The following is a 10,032-nucleotide window of genomic DNA, read 5'->3' as shown; positions in this document are numbered from 1 at the left end:
TATGAAAAACAGTTCCAGAGTTCTTTTGATTCTTAAATTTCCTGTCCTAGAATCACCATTTTCTCCCACTTGGAAATTTAAATTTCTAGACTCAGTTTTCTTGTGCAAAAGTTATCCATGTTTGTCCTTGAATCATTGCTGCCAGTTGGCTGAAGTGAATTTTCACCTCCATTGGCATTTACCTCTCTTGCAAAAAACAAACTGCATTGTATCCCTCTCTACTTTTGTTTCATTAATTTAAATATGACAATCCTTTTTATTCTCTTGACATAAACAGGTTCCCTGTTCTCCTGACTCTCTCAGTACTCTCACCTCCCAGGCTGAACTGCTAACCTGTCCCTGGCACAACTTCAGCCCACACCAGCCAGTTTTCCTCTGGACAACACATGGTTCAAGGGATAGAGCAAGTCATGGGCATTTCCTGGAGATGTTTCTGGATGGATCCTGGATTTCTCTTCCATGTGTGGCACTTGGGAATAGGTGATGTATTTTAACCTTTTGAGACATTTATTTTCATATGAAGGCATAGCCACAACATTTCAGACATTAATGACACTTCATTTAGGTGCTGGAGATACTCTGATTCAGCTGATGATTGCATTTTCTGTTGTCATCAACATACACATGTATGATACCACATCAACTGACCTTTGCCATTGTGGCCCTTAGAAGCTGTTTAGTTTAAACTTCAGCTTAACTGAACTAATAGCTGAACTAATTTCTGATCACTCATTTCAAAGTATTTTTCAATGACTCACCTTTTCAATAACATCACAACATAAAGTTAGTCTTATATAGTACCATTTCTGATGGGTTCTGTAAATGTTTGATGCATGTTCTTTATAATACCAGGCTCAGGAATATTAGATTTTAACATTTGTTCTCCAGTTTACACCAGAATGACAGGAATTGCATCTATGTTTAAATCAAAATCTGAGGGGAAATCTCCAGCAAATTTATTTACTCCCTTCAGGAAACTTTCTTGCTCTTTTTAGGAATCAGTCATCAAAAGTGACAGTAAATTAGTAAAACTAACTTTCTTCCTTTTGAAGTCCCTCTTATAGGGAATACCCATTTATGGGCTTTAGCATTTAGCTATCTATTCCACTCCAAACTGTCTTTAACATTTCTTCTGAAAATGTGATTTCAGATTATTTATTTCTGAACATTTCAAAGATGACTGCTATTCACTATGTTCCTGTTGTTCCTGTAACATCTCATTTCATATTCTGCATTGGTTGTTCTTCTTGCTTTAGCCCAAACCCCTTAAAATTACTGTATAGACACTTCAGTTGCTTTTTACTGTTTATAGAAAAATTCTCAGACAGACAAGACATTGTCCTTGTTATATCCTCTTTTAATTAATATAAATACATCCTTCTGGCTATGAATGTTTTCCTACTCTTTAACCTATTTTTTTGTCTGTGTGCTTTTCAATCAAATTTTGTTTTCTTTCTGGTAAAACCAGATGTCTTTTCCACTCCTTGCAATTTTTCTCACTTCATCACTCACATAACAGACTCCCAAGAGGCCAGCATCCCTGTGCTCAGTACTGAGCATAAATGTTTTCTAGGACATGGATGTCTCAAAGTCTTTTTTTTTTCACAAAAACAATTCCTATGACTATGACACATAATTAGAGGAAAGGTGAGCTGCAGAATCAGATCCAACCAGATCATCAAATCTAACCGAGCAGTTCAAGACAAAGACACATGACAGGCTGTGGAAGCAGCAGCAGGAAGTATCAAAGGCAGGAGAAGAGCAATAGGAATGACCTAGGAACAGGAAAGCAGCACGGGATTCTGGAGGCCCTCTCTATCCACATGGATGACAAGAAGGTAGTCAGGTTGCTCAAGCATGATTTACCTTTAGTGAAATGATTTATCTTCTACAATGAAACAACCACCTGGATAGATGAGGGGATAGCAGTGGATCTTTGACTTCAACAAGGCTTTCTACACTGTCACTCACAATGTCCTCATAGGAAAACTCAGGAAGTGTGACTGGATGAGTGGACAGTGAGGTGGATTGAGAACTGGCTGAACAGCAGATCCCAGAGGGTCATAATCAGTGGCACATGCTGTAGTTGGAGACCTATCACTGGTGGTGTTCCCCAAAATTCAATACTAGGCCCAGTATTGCTTAACCTATTGATGAAGAGTGCCTCTGTGATGGATCAAAATTTGATTGGATAGGCTGGCTGAGACTGTGACCTATTGTTTCCCAAAGTGGGTTTGTGTCAGCTGAGGGAAAATGCTGATAAGAAGCAGATCCTGCCAAGGTGGGATAATGCTTGTTGTATTCCAGTCTTCTCCCTCCCAACAAAGCACAACTGCATCTGACAGTGTAAAACTCCCCCAAGGGAGGTATTGGATCATTCCCACATATATAGGGAATTTTTTATATATATGAACATATGTAACCCGTTGAACTCTTTGTTGCGTGGTTCCCCACTCCCAAAGGATCAAGACTGTAAGTCTCACTCTCACCACGGACACTGAAATCACAACTGTTAAGACTTGCCACTGGATACACAGGTGGTGATATCTTCCCTTTCCACTATCTGGTCTTGTTCCCTCCTTCTCTTTCTCTCTTTTCCTTATATTTTTCTTCATTGTATTTTTATATAATTATAGAAAACCAAAATGACTATACATCTCCTTTCTCTTGCAACCAAATTGGTTCAAAAGAAACCTGCCTCAAATATACACTGGTCATTCAGTGTCATTTCATTCTAATTCACCCCAAAGGATCTATCAACAAGAACCTCAGTTACTCTGCCTCAGAGTTGGGACATAACAGCCTCCTCAGTAAGTTTGCTGAGCTGGGAGGAGTGGCCCATTCCCCAGAGGGAATGAATGGATTGAATACTGAATGCATTGAAAGCACCTACAGATTAGCAGTTCATTATGATCCTAACACACAGATAACAGCCTCTTCGGACAATCCCATCAGAGACAAAAAAAGAGTGAGTAAAGAGGTGAGATATGGGATAGGATTGGAAAACTCATTGCTTAGATGCCCTAAAGGATAGAGAAAGGCATGCATAAAAATCAACTTTAGCTCTCAGCCTAAGAAGAGATCGGGAGACAAGATGAGTTTTCAATAGCCAGTGTCATTGTCCTACAACAGGACACCTGTATTCAAGCATCCTGATGCCTGCGTGCTGGACAGACTACCTGGGTATGTATGTCCTGCTGCTTGTCTGTAGAAGTCGGAGAGAGCATGTGTGAAATCAGCAATGTTCTAAAGTAAATCATCTTCCAATCCTGTTCTCCTGCAACTGCTGCTTCTTGTTTTTTCACAACCTGTCTCTTCTAAAGCTCCTTTCAACAGTGTAAGACTGCTCTTGGAGCCGACTGGAATCTGCTATTCCATTGACTGAAGTCCATTTTGCACTGCCTATCTTCATATGCCACATACTCTGACTCCCTCACCAAAGGGTTTAGAAATTCTCTTCAGTCTGCTGACAACTCCCTGATACAGGCCCGGGCCCACCCTTTATACAGTGCTTGGGATGTGACCTCACCAGTGTTAAGCAGAGGGAAAATGGACAAGGTAAACAAAGGCTGAATGAGCAGAGGATGAATGAAAAGAGATTCTTCATTTCTTGAGCATCTCTGCCTTGACTGCCATCATTGATCTGTTCCAAGTAATTTGTCTGCAGAGGTGTGACAAACAGGGATTTCTCTGGTTCATCAGTCTACAAATGTACATCAACCTACATCATGGTCACCCTTCAAGAATGCCAGAACAGCCAGTATGTCTGTGGCTTCCTTATGACCTTGGTACATGAAAATCTCTAACATCTTCCACTTACATGCTTCCAGGCACCTTCAGCTTATTCTATATGTAATTCACTTATAACATTTATTGATCATCTGTTAATTTTACATGAAGTATTTATAAATGCACCCTTCATATAAAGTATGATTCATTAATCTAAAAAAATTATTATTTGTGGGTTATCTTATATAAAATAGATCTTTATTATTAACAGAATGAAATTACAACATCCTGTAAAAATCATTCATGATTATGAAGACAGAAAAACTACACTGACATGCTTAATAGTACTAGAAATTAAGTAGCATGGCTATTATACTGTATATATAATATATAGGTTTTTATGGCTGAACAGCTTTTGGTTTCATTCTTCATTTAATAGCTATTTTCATCCACTACATTGCACTAACTTCCATCATAATTCTCTATAAATCACGTCACCCCTTAAATGCTGCAATTAATTGTTCTACTTGATCAAAGAAACAAATATAGCCATACCTATATGTAATAGTAAAATATCCATGAGAAAATTTTAACAGATAGTCCCAGAAAATTTGTACAGAAAAATAGTTAAATTACAACTTTGAAGTGTAAAGCAACTGCAAATAGGAATTGTGAAATGCAAGAATACATGAAGAAAAAGTACATAGCTAAAAAAAAAGGATAAATTCAGTGAGGAAACTACTTTTTCACTCCTAAAAGATTTTAAGACCTGATACTCATTTGATATGAAATATTGTATTTCTATGAACTTCCAGTACTTGATTTAATGGTGGGCTGATTTATGCTCCTGGACAACCTTGTTCAACATTCATTAATGTTACATAGTTTGTCTCAGAATCTCTATTCTACAATTTTTCTCAAGACTTCAGCCTTGCCTACAAGGTTACCTTGCAGTAGGAATATTCATTTTATTCATGTCACACTTATGGGGATGTTTCATTCATGTTCATTGTGATGATTTTTAGTTCACCATAATGCCTCTGCATACAGAGAATGGAATTTATTTTGAATTACATGATCAGCTTGGGAAAGAGGATTGCTTATCTCTTCACTCCCCTTTCAAGCACCACTTTTTGTGGGACAGCTTCTATGATGACTTGGAGGACACTTAACAAACTAAGTTGGAAGTCAATGTAATTCTGACTATGAAATCAGGATTTGTTTCCAGACATCACTTACAATTGTATCAAAGTATAATCCTGATATATTTTTTCATACTCTTTTAAAAGATCTTTCTGTGCTGCAACCTCAATGTCCGAGAGCAGGACACAACCTGTGACTTTTGTCTTTGGTATGTCACCAGGGCATGACTGCACATTTGGGGGCCATTCACAGCTGCCAGTGGTGATATCCAAAACAGCACCTATGTATTAACCCTGGGACCAACTCAGTTGGATAGAGTACGGTGCTAATAATGCCAAGGTTGTGGATTTAATCCTTGTATGGACCTGACTTAAGAGTTGGACTTTATGATCCCTGTGGGTCCTTTCCGGCTCAGAATATCCTGTAACACCTGTATTATCCCTGCAGTGTCAGATGGACAACACTGAAGCGGCTGTTGGAGAAGATTTATTCTGTGCAAAGCTGCTTCCAGACTTGTGAAGCACTGACAGGTACATTCAGTACAGGAGCTGCAATGTAACCAGAAGGGAGATCACAGTTATTGCTTGCACTGTGGTTATCACTTTGAGCAAATGCTGGAATGCAGAAAAGCATAAGTTGGAAAGCTGACAAGTATAACTTTGAGAGTCAGATTTGTCTTTGACAAATTTAACTCAAAAGATGTGCCTACCAATAGAGCACAACCGTGCTATAAGTACAGTATAGTAAAACAGTAGTTTCCATCTAAATACAGATTTCACATCAACACACAAAAAATAATTACATTAATTGACATCACAGGAGTCTGAAAAGTCAGATGAAAGAGAGGTCAAATCGAATTACCTGACAACAACTAGACCAACAATATATACTGTACTCTCTCATGAATTCTAAAATTTTCTGATCCATCTACTGTGCCAAAATCTAGCTAGTTTGTATTTTATCTTCCAGAGATGGACTAGCCTCAGACCCACAGTTACAGAAGCTTTCATGATTACTTAATGAATTTGATTATGTAGTCTTTTTTTAAAAAAAACGTTTTCTATTTAATGAAATATATCATGGATTACAATTGTTAAGAAATTGTATTCTTCAATACAATGCAACTTCTTGTGCATTGCATTTTGGGAATATTTTCAGACATTATCAATAACAGATATTTTCATATACATCAGCAATACATGCCTTTCTGGTTCTATGGATCAGGTAAAACCATTCTAACTGTGTTTCAGTATCAAACTGCTCCCAGGTCAGGTACTACATGAATACCACTGAGCTGATGGAGATCTAAGGTATGCTTTAATTTCTGAAAAATTACTGTAAACTGATGTCAGTTAAACTCCTGTGGAGCATGAGCACTCAAAGTATTTAAAAAGTTGGCATATTTGACTGAGAAAACATTTAAAAATCAATGTGTCTTCTGTATTTCTGATGCTTGCCTTCAGTCCCTCCCTTCCTAGCAGAGCTGTCCTTGTGCTCTTCTTCCTGGACCACTTACTACCTGCCAGTTTCCTCATTAGTTCCACCATTTGATCAACTCTAGAAGTTAAAAATGATCACAAACTGTGGCTAGTAGGTTGGGAGGAGAAAGCTAGGAATACGTGGGAAGAGTGTAACAGAAGACAGGAGAGAAGAACGACTGCAAGGAAGCATTACAGGCATTCACTGGTTATATCTGAAACCTATTAAGCTCCAGTATGAAAGAAAAACTCCACCTGATCAGCTGCACTTACTAAAAAAAAAAAAAGAAAAAAAGCCTTTCCCAGTAATTAATATTACAAATGCCTAAACATATATTTCAGTTTACTGGAAACAAAACGTGCTAGGAAGAAAAAGGAAGGACGTTTTCAAAGTTTTCTTCTTGAATAGCCATAAACTTAAATACTTTAAAAATTATTAAGCAGAAGTGGGTTGATACATAATGGAATCAAAAAGGCCAGTACAAGAATGCTGAGTCTAGAGATAGTTTCAAATTCTTATACTATTTCTCCACAGCTGGGAAAAAATATTTTTCATTTTAAGAAACAAAATCACAGAAACCTTGAAATCCCCAATACAAACAAGTTTACTTGTACTGATTGTGTGCTGCATGATTTATTGTGTCAGATCCTAACAACATTCCATCTATCCAGGATTAGCAAATACTGAGAGCTGAATTTCTAGCGCAGTTTCAGAAATCCAGACTTTCTCTCATTTATAACTCTTTATGTTCTTGTCATGGTCTAATCAGAGCTGGCAACAAAGTACCACACAGCCATTCATTCCTCATCCCAGTGGGAAGAAAAATTGGAAAAAGTAGAACTTACAGTTTGAGATAAGAACAGTGTAATAATGGAAGCAAAAGATAGTAATAATAGTAATAGTAATAGTAATAATGTAATGAAAAGGAGAGAGAGAAGAATAAAACCCATGAAAAATAGGTGATGCACACCACAGTTGCTCACCACTCACTCACTGATGCCCAGCACGTCCCTGTGATCATTGGCTCTTGGGCAATTCTCCCGAGTTATATACTGAGCATGATGTTCTATGTACAGAATATGCCAGTCAGCCACCCTGGCTATGCTCCCTCCAAGCTTTTTGTGCAAATCCTCATAGGCAGAGTATGGGAAACTGAAAATCCTTGATTTAAACTAAGCACTACTTATCAACAACCAAAACATCGGTGTGCTATCAACATTATTCTCACCATAAATTCAAAACACTGCACTGTACCAGCTACTGGAAAAAAGTAACTCTATCCCAGTCAAAACCAGGACATTTTCAAATTAAATACACTGGTAGGAAACATCTTTGACTTGCCATATAAAGAATTCCCAGCAAGTATAAACCCTTTTTGCTTGGAGCTTTTGGTAAAAGGACGTATTGTGAACTAAATGCCAAGTGGCAAGAAATCAGTGTTTTCAGTTATTCTCATTTTTCATGTACTTTACATGTGATCTGTGGCAGGTGGCCCACACTGAAATCAAGAGTCTGAACTACCAGCTAGAGTGCAAATATTTGTATTCTAATGTCTATCTAATGTTCAGAATAGAGTAACACGGTGATTTTGTGGTATTTTTAAATGCCACTTTCAGAAACCATTTCACCTGTGGATCACCTAAGAGCAGCCATGGCTTAGAGGTGAAAACTTCTGTTTGTATGTACTTGCTTAGCAAGTCCCTTTCCAGGACCTCCTGTTCTTCTGTACAGCAAAGCTGACTTGCTGTAAACAAAGCCTGAAATTGTTCCTCAGAGAAGGTCCCAACATATTGGACACACTTTGGATTATCTGCTTTGGAATGTTGAAGATTTTAGAGTACACAGGTTCTAATCCAATCATAAGCTATGGTATTTTTCCTTCTATTTCACATGGTAAAAGTGTGACTTTGACTGTCCTGAATTTCTTGTTTGGTGGCTCAAAAATGCAATTTATTGTTGCCAATCACTTGGAAGTGATTGAGCAAAGCAGCTTAGATTGGAAGGAATTGGAGGATGGGTGTGTAACTCAAGAGCGGATTTGTATCTCAGATTTCAAGGGAGAATGTCAAGGAAAAATGATTACTACAGTTAATCAAAAGTAATTAAAACATGTTGTCCTTTCTCCTAAGAGAAAGTTATTTATATATGAACTGTTGTTCTGCACTTGCAAATTATGATTTCACTGCCTGACAGATATACTTGACCAAAGCTGAAAACAAAAATAGGCTTCTTGCCTCAGTTTCTTCCAAAATGTCACTGCATAATGTGGTTTGCTATATGCTAGCAAGAGTGTACATCATAGTCACAAACTTGCTTTTTTAAATACCATCTGGAATGCATGTGTCAGAGCAGAGCCCGAGGAGAAATTCAGCAAAATACGGAGTGCTGCATACAAATCAGTGCTTGTGGCAGCTCTTGAGAAAAAATATTGGGACAGGAAGATCAGTTACATTGTCTGTCTCAGGCCAGGGCATTCAGGGCACTTTCCGAGCTGGGTTAAAAACACCCCAAAAGTGCAAAAAAACCACCAGTAATGGAGAAGTTTTGTTTTTATTTTTTAAGAATTGACCTTCATGAGAACCTAAGTGCAAAAGGTTGAAAAGTATTTGACTTAATCACAAACATTTGAAAGAGCCGTGCAGTAATTTAATGTATTATTAATAATGAAGACAACTTATTTATGGTGCTTTAAAATTGATAGGTCAGGATGGAACTCAATGGACATGAGTTCCAACACACACTGTATTTTGGTCTTCCTTATTTACTGTACCGTAATTGCTTTAATTCTTAGCAGAATATCTGAAAATTATGCTGAAGTTTAAATACCAATTTGTTCATGAAGTGTATTTATCTCCATAGTACAAATGAAACATTTGTATACCAGGCAATTAACCTTAATTTTAGACTATGCAAATGAATTGTCTTGATTTTTAATTGTGGTGAAAGGAAGCCTTCTTTTTAGATGAAACAGAAAAATTTCAAACTGAATTTACATTGGAAAAAATAAAAATTAAATTATACTGGCATCATTTTAAAATACATTCAAGAATAAATTAAAGGACAAGATTACTGACTGATCTTCACAGTAGTCACATACTGCCATGAGAAACAGATGTAATAACAATTCAAATCCTTTAGATTTAAACTGAGCCAAATTTAGACTATAAACTCTCTGGGATTTGCATATATTTGCTTCTTTGAAGTGTGTACATTTAAAACCGTACAATAACAAAGAATGGAAAAACTGGAAACTAACCTTTGGAAAAACTGAAAACTGAGTCATCTGGATAAGACTGGACCTATGTTTTTAACTACACAGTAGGTATTACCAAAAATTTAACTAGAACTTCCTAGTTTTGTTCTCAAAAAGGATGTCTTTTATAGAAAGAATTGGTTGCTCAAACAGTAGAGAGCATGAGAAAAACAATAGACACATTTTTATTATTTTAGTTTTCTAAATGAGCAACAATTAAGGAATCAGTAGTGACAACTAAAGAAGAAATAAAAATAAATCATTCCCATCGTTAATTTCTGCTCAGTCAATGGCAATACGATGTAGGGCTTCTAAACAGGTAATTGTTTAGAAGGCCCATAGTAGCTAGAAAGGCAATTTTGACCACAGCTCAGTGTCTGCTGAGCCAAAGAAAGAAGGATTTCATACTAAAATGGACGTGAGTGAGG

This window comes from Sturnus vulgaris, chromosome 1, assembly GCF_052056855.1.
Source record: "Sturnus vulgaris isolate bStuVul1 chromosome 1, bStuVul1.hap1, whole genome shotgun sequence".
Lineage (NCBI taxonomy): Eukaryota > Metazoa > Chordata > Aves > Passeriformes > Sturnidae > Sturnus > Sturnus vulgaris.
The sequence above is the reverse complement of the archived record's forward strand: the minus strand, read 5'-3'. Positions refer to the sequence as shown.